Genomic DNA, 17,158 nt, shown 5'->3' on the forward strand with positions numbered 1-17,158 from the left:
ATGCTGGAAACATCAAGTAACAAAGGCAATTACACCTGAGGTTCTCTTTTATATGAAATCTCAGTTAATACTTCCATTTCATTGTACAAGATCTCCTTCCAGTCCCAGTGAAACATGCCATTTTTAATCAACCTTATCATTACTGAACTTTCCAAGTAAATATCCGAAGTTAAACAACTCTATAGCTGTTGCTGGTCATTCTTATATTTCCATCAGTTATTTGCACAGTCATTCCCACTCTGATTTAATCTTTCCTTTCATGATTGCCTAAGTCTACATAGAAAATGAGAACAGTAAATCAAACTAAGCGCTTGGCAGGAACATATTGGTGAGATCACAGTGAGATCCTGGAATAGCACAGGCCTTCTCATATGGAAAAGGCTCGTGGAGTTCCCGTGCAGTTTCAGTAACCATCATCTGACCCAATGAGCAATACTGAGACAGACACAGCCCTCCATGGAAACCAGCTGTTAACTGGTGAACACCCAGGGAGGTGACAGAATTGGCATCCAAAGCTTCACAACTGATGTGTCACATTATGCGATCGAGCCATATTACTGCATTAACAAAACCCACACAGACCAGAGCTTTTTAATCTAATCACATGATGGAGCTCAAAGGTAAAGAGTGAGAAGTGGGGGTACAAAGCCCTTATTAAAAGGTAAGCCTGAATACACAGATGGTTTCACTTCTTGATTTTCAGTTCTCTAAAAAAAATAAAAGGTTTTATGGGGTAGAAAAATAAGGTATTGTTTAGGAAAGGTGTACTTGGCCCAAGCAGAATGACAAAAGAATTACTTGAAATGTGTTTGTGATTCATTGTGGTTCAATAACTTCTCATGAATGCTAATGTGTTTCAGAGAGATAGAAAGGCTTGTGCAGGTGTGACAGAAACTAATTATTAGTCAGTTATTAGTAAACTGCTGGCTTCACTGGCAGCCACGCTGCTGAAGCTGTACACTATGTAAAGGGCCTGCCAGTAACTCTCCACGCACTGCTAATACTCAGAACCGCCAGAACAGTCAGGACAACAAATTATATCTGCAAACATTTATTTCTTTCGCCTCGTTTTGCCTGCCTCCATGGTAAAATCTGTAGTTAAAGCAAAATGCTACACGCTTAAGTCGGTGTGGCTCCTCTTCAGGAGCGAGTGTAAGGAAAGAATCTAAATTAATCCAAAAGCCCCTAAACTAATCTAAACAGTAACTCACTGACTTTCTTCTCCAAGACGTTCTAAAAAGGTGCTTATTTCAGAAGAAGTATATCTACATGGATCTATATCTACATGGACCAGCACAGGCAGGCTGGTTTAAACTTCATCTTGCTTTAGTGTAACTACTCCTTCCACCAGTAGCTTTACAGCGAGCAATAAAACTTTATTCTCTTACCACTCTGGAGAACCACTCATTTCCACAGGTCTTGCACAACATTTAGAGAAAGTTTTCAAATGTGTTGCCTATTACCCTGCTACCCAGCATCCTTTTCTAATGCAGAAGTCAGAACAGAATGAAGGACTATTTAATTTCATTCATTTTCAGCCTTCAAGAAAATACACTATTACCCCTTAATTGCAAATGATGTTCAATCCTTAAAAGTGGACCCTCCAACAAATACTTAGGAAAAAAAACCCCAACACCCAACATTTTCTAAGAGCAGCAACACAATCCAAGCAAGCATGCTCCAACAACTGCAAGTCAACGGTGTGCCTAAAGCACCGAAGAGCTGTCTGGCTTTGGCTCCGTGCCTCACTGCACACCTGAGATACCCAACTGCTGCAGCATAATGCTCATCCTTACTATGAGACAGACATTATGATTTTTACAGCATAGTGGATTTCTGAAATGAATAGCAAATAATCCACTAGTGGCTTAATTTATTAGCTATACAAAATTCTCAGGGTCAAAGGTCAGTGAAATGAGATGAAAACCATTAATCCAGCGGACTTCAGGCTCTTGATAAAGAACACAGCCGTATGCCCGCATCCTTTATCCAACCACAGTTCTCATTAAATTTGCAGGAATTCAGTTTCCATCTACAGTTTAATGGCTAATTTCTTAACATTCACAACCATCAAAAAAATAAGCAAAGACCCTACTGCCCTACTGTGCTGTCATACTGCATGTTTGCACACAGGCACACGCATGCATGGATATAAAAGCCAAATATTTTGACTAAAAGAATGCTTCCTGAATGCAAATTACAATCTCTTGTCTCCTAAATAGCAAAAATCGTCATAGGAAGACCTTCCAAGCTGTTTAGAAAGTAGCTATTGTCAGAAGCATAGCTGCATAAGATGGGTGCGCTTCCCACTCAGCTTATCTGACCCATGCATTTATTTTCTCCATCGTTATTCATGCCTGTACTGCAAAAAAGAATATGACCCGTATCTGCCTTGGTTTATACAGAATCAACAGGATTACTTACAAAAAAACCCAAAAAAACTTAAGCGCATATTTCATTGTAATTTAACGGGAATAAGAATCCTTCCTGTCTTCACACTCACCCACCTTAAAAGACCCAGAATAATCTAGGATTGGCCTTAAAAGCTCAAGAGCTTCCTAGCTCAAGAGCTTCCTTACTCCCACTGCAGCCTTATGGTAGACAACCCATAATGCTGTCTGCTGAGGACTCAAGCAGGCTCTGCAACCACAGACAGAAAGGATGGGGGGGAGGGGAGTAGGAGAAAGCCCAGAGTGATGGTTCAGAGAGAACAGCCAGTTTGTATGGCTCCTGACGCGCAGGGCAATCCAAGTTGCAACAGGGCTTCATCATTCACCCCAGAGGATGCAAAGGTTGATTATGAAAACATTACGGTCCTGCCCTGTCACCAGCTAGAGATTTTGCACCCAGTCAGACAATATATTATATAAAAATAAGCATGCATTAAAGCTGTGGAGGAGTGAGGTGTTACTGAGCAATACTTACCTGATGAACGTGCCATTATATATCACTCTTCCATTCTTCAGAGTCAGTTATAGAAGTTACACTACGGCCCAGCAATATTCAAACTCAATTTTCATACCCCTGACAAACTAGGCTTGTGTGGCTGAGTCAGGGGGAAAAACTCAAAATACATAATTATGTATTGCATAGATTTAAATTACTAAAGTAAAACACTAGGGATCACCAATTCCCTGTTCCAGGCCTATCTTGCAAAAAAGATGATTCCTAAATAAACTTGACAATACTCTCCCCCTCCCCTTTTTGGGCCTAATAGCTCTTTCCCAAGCTCTGCTCGCTTTATTTTTCTCCTCCTTCATTTAACCTTATTCTACCATTGTCAAAAGTTTCAAGGAACGTGAACGTTTTTTCAGCCATTTCTTTGCAATGCCAAGTTCTGTCTTTCACTACCAGTCTTGGTATCCCCACCACCACCACCTAAACTATGCTCTATTCTTTCAAGAGCAGCATTTTCTGTTGATAGTGCCAGAGGCCAGGAAGGCTCCTGGCAGTACAGCTTCAACAAAGAGCCCAAAAATGAACAATCTCTCTTTTTGTGAGAGGAGATAAGGAAGTCCATGACATGGTTTTCAAAAGGAGAATAAAAAGAATGCTGCTGGCATTGGCAGTTTTTAAATAAAAGCACAGAAATTTTCCCCTCCAAAGGGCAGGTAGCATACAACGGCTTTCACCAGCAACGAGCACCTGCTCCTCCTACCTATATAAAAATGCCCTGCAGAAAAGAAGGAAAAGACATTACGTTGTGGATCTCAGATACCCACAGACGTAAGTAACACTCCAATAATTCTACCCTGTTTCTGCAGAAGCAAATGGTGAGGCCAAATGCTACAAACTTCTGCTGGTTCTTCCCAATAGAGTCTTGCTCTTCTTTTGACAATTGTACAAGGCAAGCCATTGACAACTGCAGAAAGACGCTATTTTTTGTTGGAAATAGTTTAAAAGAATTACTGCAGAAAGATGCATTATTTTATGCAAATGTTTCAGCAACCCAATCTCACTGTGTACAAGGGTAATAACGGGGAAACTGCTGCTCCTAGGACATAGTTGCTCTACTAACACAAAATCAGAGAAGGTCCTTCTCTTCCTGAATACAATTATTCTACTTTAGTAGCATACGAGTGAGAAAGAAGCAGACAACTTCTTCCCTTGTGGTATCCAAATTGTTCTGCAAATAGCAAAAGTCTTTGCAATTATCACATGTATCACTCACTGATTTCCTGAATTCCGCAATGGGACCAGAAGTAGCTGAAGACCAGTGCTAGACCTTAAAAAGGAAAAAGTAACTTTCAATATTTTAACTGTCTGCATCAATTTCTCACACAATTCAAGGAAGGCACCTTCCTTTCTTTGAACTCATTTTTTCATTCAACACTGTTAAGTACTGAACTGCGAACCCATGGACTGATTCCCTGCACAAAGAGGCTACACACTCGTCACAACTGAAGAATCAACATTCACAGCGCTGTGTATATGAGATAATTCTCTTTCTTCCTCTTCTAAATGCCAAACTCCCTAGTGGTTTAACACCACTGGACTGAATGGTGTTATGTCAGCAGGAGGAACTGAGTTATGCCAGCAGTTCAGGATTATTTGGTTAACACTTTTATTGGAAATATTATGGCAAATTATTACCAGCTTTCACTGTATGAGTCCAAGATAACCACCTGCACAGCTCTCTCCATTAAGCTAACAAAAAGTTACAGATAAAGTTCTTCTTTCGCAAAATAAACTGAATTTTTTTTTCAGTTCTACGTGTAGATATCCAGACATGAAATCAGTATGAATATAAAACAGAGAATTATGGAGAATGCCAAGAATTAGTATTTTTCAACTAAATCATACTGCTACTTAGTGATTTTCATCTATGGACAACCTTTAGTAACACACAGCAACTACTGCCCAAGAGACAGTGCTGTTGCCTATAGTATTACTGGAACAATCAACTCTCTCTCAGTGAGGAAAGACAGAGCTGATGGTCCTTCCCTTCATGAAATCTAGATGTTTCCAGAGAGTCTCTCAGTACGCTCCTTTAAGAGGTTGTGTCAATGGTTCAGCAACACTTTAAAACCACCTTTGTTCACATCTGTTGACAAAGTGCCTTCTAAAAAAGCCCCCCTTTGCTTTGACTTCATGTTCATGAGGCTTTGTGCCAGCACCAGATTAAGAAATGAAAACAAACAATAGCAGATATCTCAAACTGAATCCAACCATCAAATACTTTTTTCTTTGCCTTCAGCATATATAAAAGAGTTCCCCCATTTCTACCTATAGTTCAGATGTAGATTTTTTTTTTTTTCAGTACAAATACTGGACAGTCTGACCTAAACAGAGCTGCCCTGAGCTCCTGCCAGTGCTTGACGGGAGCTCCTCTACCATTATTTGGTAGACTGAGCAGTTAACTTCTGCCTCTATCTGAAAAGATCTTCTCTGCCCAGTTAGGCTGAATCAGCTCACCAAGGCATCACAGCTACAGCAGTAACTTCATATCACAATCTGAAAAATGGTAGGAGAGAACAAGAGTTCCCACTGCTGATGCGTACCATCTATGCTTTCTCTAGGGAAGGCAAATCCCCAGCTTTTACTCAGAAAATAGCTTGCAAATATATCCCTTTATGTCTGCATTCTGCCTACTATCTACCCTTGCATTTTTAACTTAACATTGAGAAGATGCTCAAAACAATCTCCAAGTTTTCTAACTGCTTCAGATTATCTATATCAATACAGAACACACCACCCATGCCTTGCTCCCACTTCTAACTTCTCCATAGAATAGGTAAAGATCAAGTATCCATGCTGACCATACCAGACTTACCTGTCCCTTTCAGTAAATACTGCGGATTGGAGATCCTGCTGCAGCTCTCACAAGCTAATGGTATTACAACTGATTACTCTTTTTCAATGGTACTACTTTTCTCAAAACAGTAGATCCAGATTAATTTTTTAAAAAGATATTTTTCTCCCAAGGCTTCTCTTTAAGTAGTGCCTCTTGTCTAATTTAGTATGCATATGAAATGACAACACACATGGACTACCATACTTAAAACCCACAACTCTCTTTCCCTTTGGCTAATACTGATAATGCATTTAATTACAGGCATAGCTAATTATACATGCATAACTAATGGTTGGGTACCTCAACACAGATGAAGCTGCTGAAACAGACTGGGATGAAGAAGCCAAAAGATGCAGAAAAAAAGTTTATCTGTCCTTCTAACTGGGGTTATGGCTACTACTTCTTACCAGAATTTGCACTTAGCGGCGCACCTGAATTCTCCTCTCCTTCCTGTGGGAACACTGCAAGTGCTGAAACACTGGGGAGCAGCTGTCCTGAGGATGCACTCACTCAGCGCACCAGTCTTTTTACCCGATGCAAAGACTGAACCTACATCCTTCCAATGTCAAACCAGTGACTTACAATGTCTCCTCCATCATGTTAAAACTACATAGCTGCACCATGTAATTCCATTACAGTTACATATCTCAGAAACGGAACCCGTAGCAGAACACACTGGGCCTGCCCAGGTACTATCTGAATTCAAGTGCAGGACATCAGCAGTCCGAAAACTGCACTGACTCAGGCTTACCATTTCCAAATGAAATTAAAACTACTGGTTTCCTAAATGACTCCAAATTGCTTGCCTGAGAGGCTACCTCTCTCTTCAATCCTTATCCACAGCTGGAGCCTCTTTCTTATAGAGAAGACAACTACCGACAGGACATTCTCTAAAGGGGGCCCTCTGCTCTGAATTTCAATAGATCAAGAGAGAAAAGCCTCAAGACAGGAAAGCAAGGCTTATCCTCTTTGTCAGGCTTGTGGGGACCAGTGAACACAGCAAGAACAATTAGTTGGAAACAAAGGATCTGCGGGTTGACTTAGGTTTGATTTTCTAGTCTAGTTTGGTGGTTCTCTATTTACCCATGTAAGTGAAGGAAGCCTGACTGCTTGCTCTCCCCTTTTTTCCCTTATCTCGTCATTCCTTTAATTACAGAAAAGTAGCCCATGGGCCAGCACAGTTGCTTTTTCAACCTTCATATATTAATTATAGAAAATTAATTCAAAGCTAAAAGCCTCACCATCTCTAGACTGAGGTGAATTATTTTACAAAATTTAAGCAATTTGGAACATAACAAAAAATCTTACAGGATACTGTTTTAATTTGAATTCACACACCACCACCACTGATTTGTGAATGTTTTGATCCCTCTGGCATATGGGCCAGGAAATCAATTTAAAATTCCAGTGCAAATAGCCCAAGACCATTTTATTTATGTGTTTGTTTTTAAAATAGAACTCGAATTCCAACCTGTATTTAAAATTATGTAGATTATTTTCTTCTCTTCTCCCTCTGCACACATCTCTCCTTTACCATAATGTGTTTTCTGACTCATTTGCAGCTGCAGGGGATGAAGTCTTTGAAACCTCTGCCTTCCAGAAAACCATCCCAACACAGCACAATACTACCGACTCTTGTCATTACACAAACATGGTCTTCCAACAAGCTTACTTCCTAAGGTAGCTGAAGAAAAAAAAAAAAAAAAAAAAAGGGTTCTTTTCAGCAGGTGAAGAAATAAAAGTGCAGGTCATTGCATAGTAAAAAAGTTTATGAAAGGTGCTGTCCTTACATCCTAAGGCTAACCCAAGAAATACAAACTGAAAGTCGCCAGCATTTTATATGGAGGGAAGAACAGATGCAGAAATTTCAATAGATCAGGTCCAAATATGTCAGAGAAGAAAAGCCAGGACAGAGAAAGGCCCAGAGCAGCACAGGGCAGAAAATATGACTGTCCTGGTTTCGGCTGGGATAAGAGTTAATTTTCCTTCTAGCAGCTGGTATAGTGCTGTGGTTTGGATTTAGTATGAGAATAATGTTGGTAACACACTGATGTTTTAGTTACTGCTGAGCAGTGCTTACACTAGTCAAGGACTTTTCTGCTTCTCATGCCACCCCACCAGCAAGTAGGCCGGGGGTGCACAAGAAGCTGGGAGGGGGCACGGCTCAGACAGCTGACCCAAACTGGCCAAAGGCATATTCCATACCGTATGACGCCATGCTCAGTATATAAACCAGAGGAAAAGCTGGCCAGGAGTCTGCTGCTCAGGACCTGCCTGGGCATCGGTCAGCAGGGAGTGAGCAACTGCATTGTGCATCACTTATTTTGTATATTCTTTTACCATTATTATTATTTTTCCTTTCTTTTCTGTCCTATTAAACTGTCTTTTTCTCAACCCACGAGTTTTATCTCCCCCCCCAATTCTCCTCCCCATCCCGGGGGGGGGCGGGGGGGGAGTGAACAAACGGCTGTGTGGTGTTTATCTGCCTGCCAGGTTAAACCACGATAATGATTTTTCCTTTTCCAAATTTTATACATTGATTTCCACGATTGCACTTCTGTAAAAATTTCACTTTTGGCTACAAAATATGAAAATTAGTCTTTTCAAAAAAGACCACATAAACTGACCTACTTCTAATATTAGTTACAATTTTAAAAAACAAACCTGATATTTTTGTTCAAGATGTGGGCCATTTTTCAAGCCCTTTTCTTCCTTTTCTGGAACTGGCACTAGCTGTCAAATCTTTAACTACATGCATAGATATGGTTAAAATTACATTAAGTGGTCCAAAGTGGGAAAGACCTTACATTTTCTTTCAGCTTTGTAGGCTTTTTGGTTGGATGGCTCTTTTTTCCCCGCTTTACAATCTTCTCCTGAGCAGTTAACAACCACCACACCAAATGTGGGTCTTTTGCTCTCCAATGGAAGTTCTCATTTGTTCAAATTTTCTGCTTTTTTTCAGGAAAACAAGATTAAGCATAACAAGAAATTTGTATGCGTATCTATAGGAGAAGATTATAGACCTACATAAAGTATAGCTCAGAATCAGACCCCACATCTAGACCTGAATTTTGCGAGTTTGGTGAGCAGAAGAGATGTCAGAGTACGTGTGAAGAGGGACAGTGGGAGGTGGGGTGAAAAGGTTGATAGGAGGAATGTACTTGAACCACAGGGGGTAGAGCTTCAACAGATGAGTGCCCTGGTGCTTGAAGGGAGGGGGGGGGGAAAGGAAAAAAAAAAAAAGAAAAGAAAAAAGACAAACACCAATACTCCAGCATTTTAAAAGCCTAGCAACCAAAGGGTATACCAGATATCCTTTCCAGAATGCAAGGACCAGTACTGACTTTTGGGGAACATTTTTTTTTTTTTTTTGAGTTGGTTTGGCTCAGTGTCATTGAAAAAAGTTTGTCCAAAAGTCCATGCACCGAGCCAATGCTTATCAGGTTTCAATTTCCAGTTGAAGCCATGACCATTGGTATGAAAACTAACGTGCAATTGTATTCCAGAAAGCAAAGCGATGGAAAAGACTGTATTGGATTGTAACAAATACATGCACTGGCACTAAGAGTAAAAATTGTATTATACCAGCCTGTGTCATAGCAATTTTTCTCCTCTTATTATTAGAGAAGAAATGTGCAAGTCAACTTTATTGTCTGGCCAGAGGGTATTATGTGAATACTTAATAAATTACTCATCGCCCTACCTCAATAGATTACCATCTCTCTTAAAATATGAAGCAGCAATTTAAAGAGTCACCCCCATTATGGTCACTCCAGCAAGATTCAACGAAGTATACAGCAGATTGCCAGTCTAGCCAGACAAAAGCCTGAACTGCTCACGTGAGGTATCTTTGCCAAGACCCACATATCCCTTACACTTCTGCTGGACTATAGGATACATGTACATTGGCTGAAGAGAAAGAAAAATAGGCAAGTAATACTTTCACTTCGGCTACAAATTCAAGCACCAGAATTCATGCATGTACTAAAAATATATGAATAGTTAGCTAATACAGTTCTGTATCTACAGAAGAAAGTGTTAAAACAACCGTATTTTGTAGAAGTTTATTGAAATATTGGCTTTGCTAAACTCTTTCCATCACTCCAAAACATAACAAAAATTGTTTTAACTACATTTTTTTAAAAATTAAAAATGATTCTCCTATTTTCACAACATTTATGCATCTCCTATTACTACATAAAAGATCAAGTCAGCATCAGAAGAAACAGATATGGGCTCCAAGTCAGCAAACAAATACACGAAGTATACTCCTTACTTATAGCATGCGCAGGGTCACAGGAAAAGACAACTACATGCTTAATTTTACAGAAGTTTCTAACAGACTAAATCAGGAGCCCCGACTCTTCCCATTCTTGCTATGAAGCTGACAATGAGCTAGAAGAAAAACACCTCTGAATAGCACCAGCCACCTAGTCCCAGGAACCGTATATAAAATTTCAACTGAAGGAGGAAGGTTGGCGTGCTGACAGCATTATTTGAGCCTGTTGTCATACCTTGCATCTCCCTCCTTTTGTCTAACTTCAAAATGTTGGATGTATATGATCTACAGGTTGTCAGCTTCATACATTAAGGAAAAAAAGGTCCACATAGAGCATTTTGTCCATGTTCACGCACACTCTCTGATTTGCAGAAAGTGATGGGAAATTAGATCATCTTCAAACAAGCATGCTCTGCTGTATTAAAGAATGGGAGTCTAAAGCCATCTCATCTCCACAATCTGAAGTTCTCTTGGAAGCAGTGACCCATCCTCCCTTTCAGTTGAAGCAAGCTCAACAAGAAAAAAAAGCTACATTGTCATATATGTATTCATGTAGCTGATAAAAAATTACTCAGTCCCTGATGACACAATATTTCAGAGACGGTTTTACACTTCATACGCCCCCCATAAATTGACTGTACAATAAACACTTCGAGCTAGAGACTTTGAAAGAACATAGGAGGCGATACACACTTCAGTCCACAGCTTTTCTTGCAAATCTTAAAATTATTTAATTGAGTAATAACCTTAGGGATGCCTGGGAAAGAATTTAAGGACTGGACAATGTCAGTGAAACCATGACAGTTGGGATAAATAAATATGTCAAAGACTAAAGAATAAGGTACCAAGGTAGAGGTGGCAAACATGCAAGAAGAAATTATGAGGAGAGTTTAACTTTGAGAAATAAAAACCAGAAGGAAAGCAGAAGCAAAAGACAAGAACACACACACACAGCTAGGTCACAGCTATTATTTGGTAATAGATCTGTTTGGCAACAATTTGTTTTCTTATTCCCCTCCCAGCCTCTTTACTGAAGATGCTGTTTCACAAACACTTTAAAATCAACCAAATTCAATCTGAAAGGGGAAATCTTTTCTCTCAGCATTGACTGGTAGTTCCTACTCTCTCCCTTGCGCTAGTGCTAGCTCCTGTGAAGTTTTGCAGTGTTATTTTACTGTAAATGGAGCACAGCAGAAGCATCAGTAAGCAGACTTATGTCCTCAACAGCAGTAAGAATAGGTTGCTTATCACATTTGCATAACATCTTCAGGTAGTATATTCAGCTTCCTAAAGAACTCCAAAGGCTGCTCACTAGAAGTGTACCAAAGTGAGTTCATTTGTACATAAGCTCAAACACTTTTCTAAGGGGACCCCTACCAGCAGTGGCTTCAAGTCTTCACAGTGCGATTTACTGCTGAAAAGAAAAATGGCTTGTTCATCACTTCCACTCTCTCACAACTAACTTCTCCCTCCTTGGAGCCACTGAAACCAAGTCTAGTAGTGTTGTGGTTTAACCCAGCAGGCAGCAAAATACGACACGACCGTTCACTCACTCCCCTCCCGCAGTGGGATGGGGGAGAGAATCGGGGAAAAAAAAAAAAGTAAAATTCATGGGTTGACATAAAGACAGTTTAATAATAATAATAATGATAAAAGAATATACAAAGTAAGTGATGCACAATGCAATTGCTCACCACCCGCCAACAGATGCCCAGCCAGTCCCCGAGCAGCGGTCACTGCCCCCCCCCCCCCGGCTAACTCCCCCCAGTTTATGTACTGAGCATGACGTCACATGATATGGAATATCCCTTTGGCCAGTTTGGGTCAGCTGTCTTGGCTGTGCCCCCTCCCAGCTTCTCGCTGGCAGGGCATGGGAAGCAGAAAAGTCCTTGACTAGTGTAAGCACTGCTCAGCAGTAACTAAAACATCAGTGTGTTATCAACATTATTCTCATCCTAAATCCAAAACACAGCACTGTACCAGCTACTAGGAAGGAAATTAACTCTATCCCAGCTGAGACCAGGACACACAGTCAAATCAAATACTCACAGTGGAAACCTGCCATTAGGAGAAATATATCAATGCATTTTCAAGTGTTTGCAAACAAGCACCATGTGAATCACTGTTCACCTTGCTCTTATGTACAAACATGCACTTTACAAACGAATCCACTCAGCAGCTTGAGAAATTAGTAGCTTACTGATGGGTACCACACATGTGGCGCCAGCCACTTCAGTGTCTGCCCATAACACAGAAGTTTACCTCTGTCAGATCTGAAACGGAGAGAAGAGGAAACACGTTAGCTATCCCCTGTGGCACAGATTTCTCATTACTATTCCTCTTAAATGTTAACAGTGATCAGAAAACCAAGGAAACTACCAGAAGGGTTGTGACATTATCCTTCAATCTCTCTTGTGCGTCTCACAACACTTGCAGTAATGAAAGATCACACCACAAAACCAAATCCTTGCAAACAGCTTGATGCAAAAATGCTGATTGAAAGACAGCTTCACAATTTTGTGATTATTCTTCCATTCATCTCTGTAACACCATATGTATGCAGTTTATTTTATGTTAAGTGTCACATATATATTATCACCTCTTACGATCTGTACTATCAAATGCCTGCCAACTTACTGGCTTCTGCCAATTGCCTTTAGTTTCTCTTTCTTTCCTTTTCCAGTGTTATATTTGGAGAGAGGGAAAAAAAAGAGAAGAAAAAAAAAAGGTGACTGACTCAAGTAGAAGGAAAATTATCCGAAATCCTTTAAACAGTTGCTCTGTTAAATTGACACAAGTTTAACAACGTGTACTTGGCACGTTCTTCTTGCCACGAATACAAGAGCCTTTTTCAAAAAAAACTCATTCAAAGCAGGGAAATCTTTTAAAGATACAGCACAGACCTTACTGAATGGTGGTTTGATGGTTGTTACAAAGCCATTTCTAGTCACAAGTGTTCAAACCACAAAGACTTCATAACCATAAAACCTCTTTTTGAAATCTCCTTTTTAATAGGATGACGACTGAACAGGGAGGCAAACCCAACCAACTCATTCTCCCTCAAAGTTGTACTTTCAGGACAGTGCAGGGATACAGCAGAGGAGAAAGTCTACTAGACCCAGGCATAACTATGCAGAGAAATAAACCAGAAGAGACAACAGTACTTCTGCTTGCTCCAAGGGTGTATGATGTTTTCTAGTCTCCAGGGTTCCCAAAATCCCATCACCTTCTACATTTTTTTTTTTTTTTTTTTTAAATACAAGGACATACTGCACATCTGCACCACAGGATGACAGAGAGAGCTCCTAAACTTTGAAGAGATCATTTACTTCAAGGAAACTGAAAATCAAGTGATAGCACAGTCACAACTCAAGAGGAAAACTGTACTTGATGGCCTCATCTAAGTCCCAAGCAAATCCTTATCTGAGAATCACATAATTAGAAACATTGTGGTTGGCAATATATATCCAAAAAAGAAGCCTGGCACTGGAACAGGAGAACACTGCATGTTAGCGTGCAGGTGCACTGGCAGAGATCTATGGAAACCTTTTCCTAGTTACAGTTAAATCTATAGATGTTAGCCTCTCACTCCATCACATAGTGATCCCACCTAGAGTATCAAAAGAAGAAAGCCACACATCTTATGTGTGAACATGGGAGCTCTGTTCTCTGTGTATCAACATGGAAAACATGAGATCATAGTCCAACACCACTTTCTAGGCTGGACACTGTTAGAAAGCACGTCTATGAGCCCAAACCTTAAAATCAAAGAGACTTCTACTAGGTAGAAAAAACAAAGAGCGGAAGGAAGGGTGGAACACGACGTTACTCTTGATCTGCACCTCGCTGCAGAACAGCATCGCTGTCAGGAAGTACAATGCACAGAGCAGTGTTTCAGCAGCAGTTACACCTTTAAGTAGCATAATAAGCCTTTTTGTGAATACTAAGGTGAGGGGGCATAAAAAAAAAATATCATTTCTTAGGACAACATATACAGTATGTTGCACCTGAACAGTGAGGAAACAGAAGTACTTGCTTTTAAGAACACACATGGTCAGGTTATATAATAATGACTACTGAACTGCAGATACTTTCAGTGACCACATAAGACTGCTACAGAATAAGTAGGTAAGAATTTTTCCTATCCCCTCATCAAAATCCATCTGAATTGTACACCTACTAAGTTTTTCCTGGCATACGGAAAATATAAGGAAAAATATCAAAACTGTAAGTATAGAAACTGGTTCTCTCCCCCCCCCCCCCTTCATTAAAAAAAAAATCCTCAGACAATGACACTCATAGCAAAGTTGCAAGCTACAGAGAAGACAAGTGTGTTGTACTGCACAGTGAGTTTCAAACAGATTACAAAAAGAGACAAGAGAAAGTCAACTACCCCTATGCAACCTCCCTGGCATGAATAAACCGGGAATCAGATACACCCCTAGACTGGTCAAGTCACACACTTGGATCCACGGACTGCACTGACAATATCTTTCAGTAACACCCATTTCACATCATCTTGATGTTTTAGCCATATTAATCTTTCTTTTCTCTGACTGGTGAGTTTTTAAAACTTGCTGCAGTACTTTTAACAGCCTTATGACATGTGTGTTAATGGGTATTTTCCTACCAGTACACAAGAGGGACTTTTACCAGCAAACGGTCACTGCTGTTCTTCCTCCTTCTTACCCAGTTACCAGTCATCAGATTAGATCCCTACCACCTACTTATACAACTCCAAAAACAAAAGGGGGGGGGGGGCAGTCAGGGAAAGAAAACCTTCAAAGAAAGCAAACTTGCAGCTCAAACTGGAAGAACTTTATGAAAATTCAAATATATTTTTCTTTACCGTGTAATATTCTGCGTAAGTCACTCAATCAAGCAGGAATGACATGGAAAGAATGGGACTAATGCGAACAATGAACGATCCATAAATGTCTACAAGATTATATAACTGAGGATGAGACAGCATGCGTGTGTGTGTGCATTTGGGGGAAAGGAGGAGAAAGAGCTAAGGGGACAAGGAGGAAACAACGTTCTCAGTCACAGATACAGGACTCTGCACAGTTCTTACTCAATTTCCCCCTCTTCCCAAAAGATAAATATTTTAACTGGGAGCAATCAGGCAGCTGAGGGACAAAAGCAAAAGAAAACCCCTTTGCTTATGAATGTACTTCAAAACATCCCTTGCTGAAATTGCACCGTAACTGCTGTATCATGAAATACAGCTCACAGGCAACCATGTTTATACTAAAGCAATTAACACACGGTACATTTCCTGCACTATTATTATCAGTGGCGCTCTCAATGTGTTCGTTGCACATTTTGAGCCTTGGCAGGTTAAGAGGTATTCTTACAAAGTTAACAACAAAACATTGCTGATTTGAAATGTACTCACTGTTATTTTTCAGGAACTCCTATATTTATTTTATACCATTCTCGGGGGAGAGCTGGACAGTTGTATTAGTTCTGCAAGGAAAAGATATTCAAAATAAACTTTATAAAGGTTTTGAGCCAAGAAACTTCTAAAACTTCACTTTTTGGACCCGATACCCGCTTGCTTTATACAAGGCATAATCACCACCCACATTTCAGAACAACCATTTCATCTGAAATTCATCAGCGCTTTCATCACTTGTACGAGCACAAACTTAGGAAGAGAGACACACACATACCCCCACCCCACCAAAAGCTCTTGAAGGCCAGGTCGGGGGGGAGGCATGCCCTCGGAGGAGGCGGCTGGGTACCAGCGCCGAGCCGAGAGCCTGCCTGCGTGCAAGGATGCACTTGCTTGAAAGTTGAGGTTTCTCCTCCCGAGCGGCGCCCGCGGCTGTGCGGACACTTGCTGCGGTCAGAGCCTCCACCCGAGCCTGGCCCCGCGCGTTAACCCACGCGGGACCCGCGGAGGCCGGTGCCCCGAAAACCGCCCGCCCTCCCGGCCACCCGCCACCACGAAGCGACGCGCCGGTGCCGCCGGGCCAGGCGAGGCCCCGCCACCACTCACCCCCCGGCGCCCGGAGGTGCGCGGCCCCCGCCCGCCGCCCCTCACCAGCGGCCTCCGACCACCAGGCGCGGCCGGGAGCGGGCAGGGCCGCCCGGGGCACGGGAGGGGGCTGAAGGGGGGACGGAGCGGGAAGGAGGCGGTGGCGGAGGAGGAAGCGCCGGCGAAGTCGCGCCGGGGAGAGCCGGGCGGCTGTGGAAGGAGCGGCCGCGGGCCGGCGGAGAGGGCAGGGCGGCGGGAGGAGCCGTTTCGCGAGGCGGGCCGGGTCCCCCCCCACACCGCCCGCAGCCGCCGGCCGAGGCCCCGCCGCACTGACAAGCACGAGGCTGCGCTTCCTCTTCCTCACAGCAACGGCGGCCGCTCCCTCCGGCCGCCCCCCGCCCGGCACCTCCCCCTGATGCGGGACCGGCTGCCGGCGCCCGCCGCGGGCAGGTGCGGTGCTCGCCGGCCGCCTGCCCCGTCCCGTCCCTCCTCCCCGGCTGCCCCCCGCGCTCCCCTTCATCGCCCGGCCAGCGCCGCAGCCTGCCCCGGCCGGCCGCCCGCCCCGCCGCCGCCGCCGCTTCCCCCCGCCGGCCCCGAGGCTCGCCTACCTCCCAGGGCGAGCAGCACCGCCCCCGCCCCGCGGCGCAGAGCGGGGCCGGCAGAGCCGCTTGGCCGCCCACCGCCGCGGGAGCCGGGCTCCGCGCCGCCGCCTCGCTGCGCTGTCCCCGGCGCTATCCCATCCCGGGGCTCGCAGAGGCACTCGGCGGCTCCCCGCCGCCGCTCTCACTTCCTCTTCCTTCCTCCTGCTGGCCGGGCCGCGACGTGCAGCCCCGGGCCGGCCGCCGCCGAGGGGGTCCCGCGGCTCGGCAGCACCTGCGGGCGGGGGGCGACTCCCGCCCGCCCCTCCGCCTCTACCTGCTCCTGCGCCGCCCGGACGCGCTTCTTTCCCCGCGCTGTGCGGCTGATGTCCCTCCTCCTGCAGTTTCTAATGAGGGATTTTGGGCTTCCTCGTTGCCTTTGGAATAACTATTGTTTGTTGTTGCTTTTCTTCCCAGAGAGCCACCGCCGCTGAGCAGCCTCACAGCTGGCGCGCTGCGGCGTA

The 17,158-nt window shown here is 43.2% G+C and overlaps 1 protein-coding gene across 2 annotated transcripts in view; it reads right to left on the reverse strand.

Annotated features, from left to right (window-relative positions):
- The window catches only part of ELMO1 (engulfment and cell motility 1), a 321,010-nt gene extending 304,283 nt beyond the window's left edge, over positions 1 to 16,727 (reverse strand). The window contains exons 1-2 of one of the 2 annotated variants that reach the window (XM_076330867.1): positions 16,665 to 16,727; positions 15,472 to 15,542 (exon numbers count right to left, since the gene is read on the reverse strand). The gene's annotated coding sequence lies outside the window, so the exon portion shown is untranslated. Of the gene's footprint in view, positions 1 to 15,471; positions 15,543 to 16,077; positions 16,138 to 16,664 lie in introns of those variants that run through there. The other variant, XM_076330868.1, reaches the window with a different exon arrangement.
- Between the last annotated feature and the right edge of the window lie 431 nt (positions 16,728 to 17,158).

This window comes from Aptenodytes patagonicus, chromosome 2 (genome assembly GCF_965638725.1).
Source record: "Aptenodytes patagonicus chromosome 2, bAptPat1.pri.cur, whole genome shotgun sequence".
NCBI classification, from domain to species: Eukaryota; Metazoa; Chordata; class Aves; order Sphenisciformes; family Spheniscidae; genus Aptenodytes; species Aptenodytes patagonicus.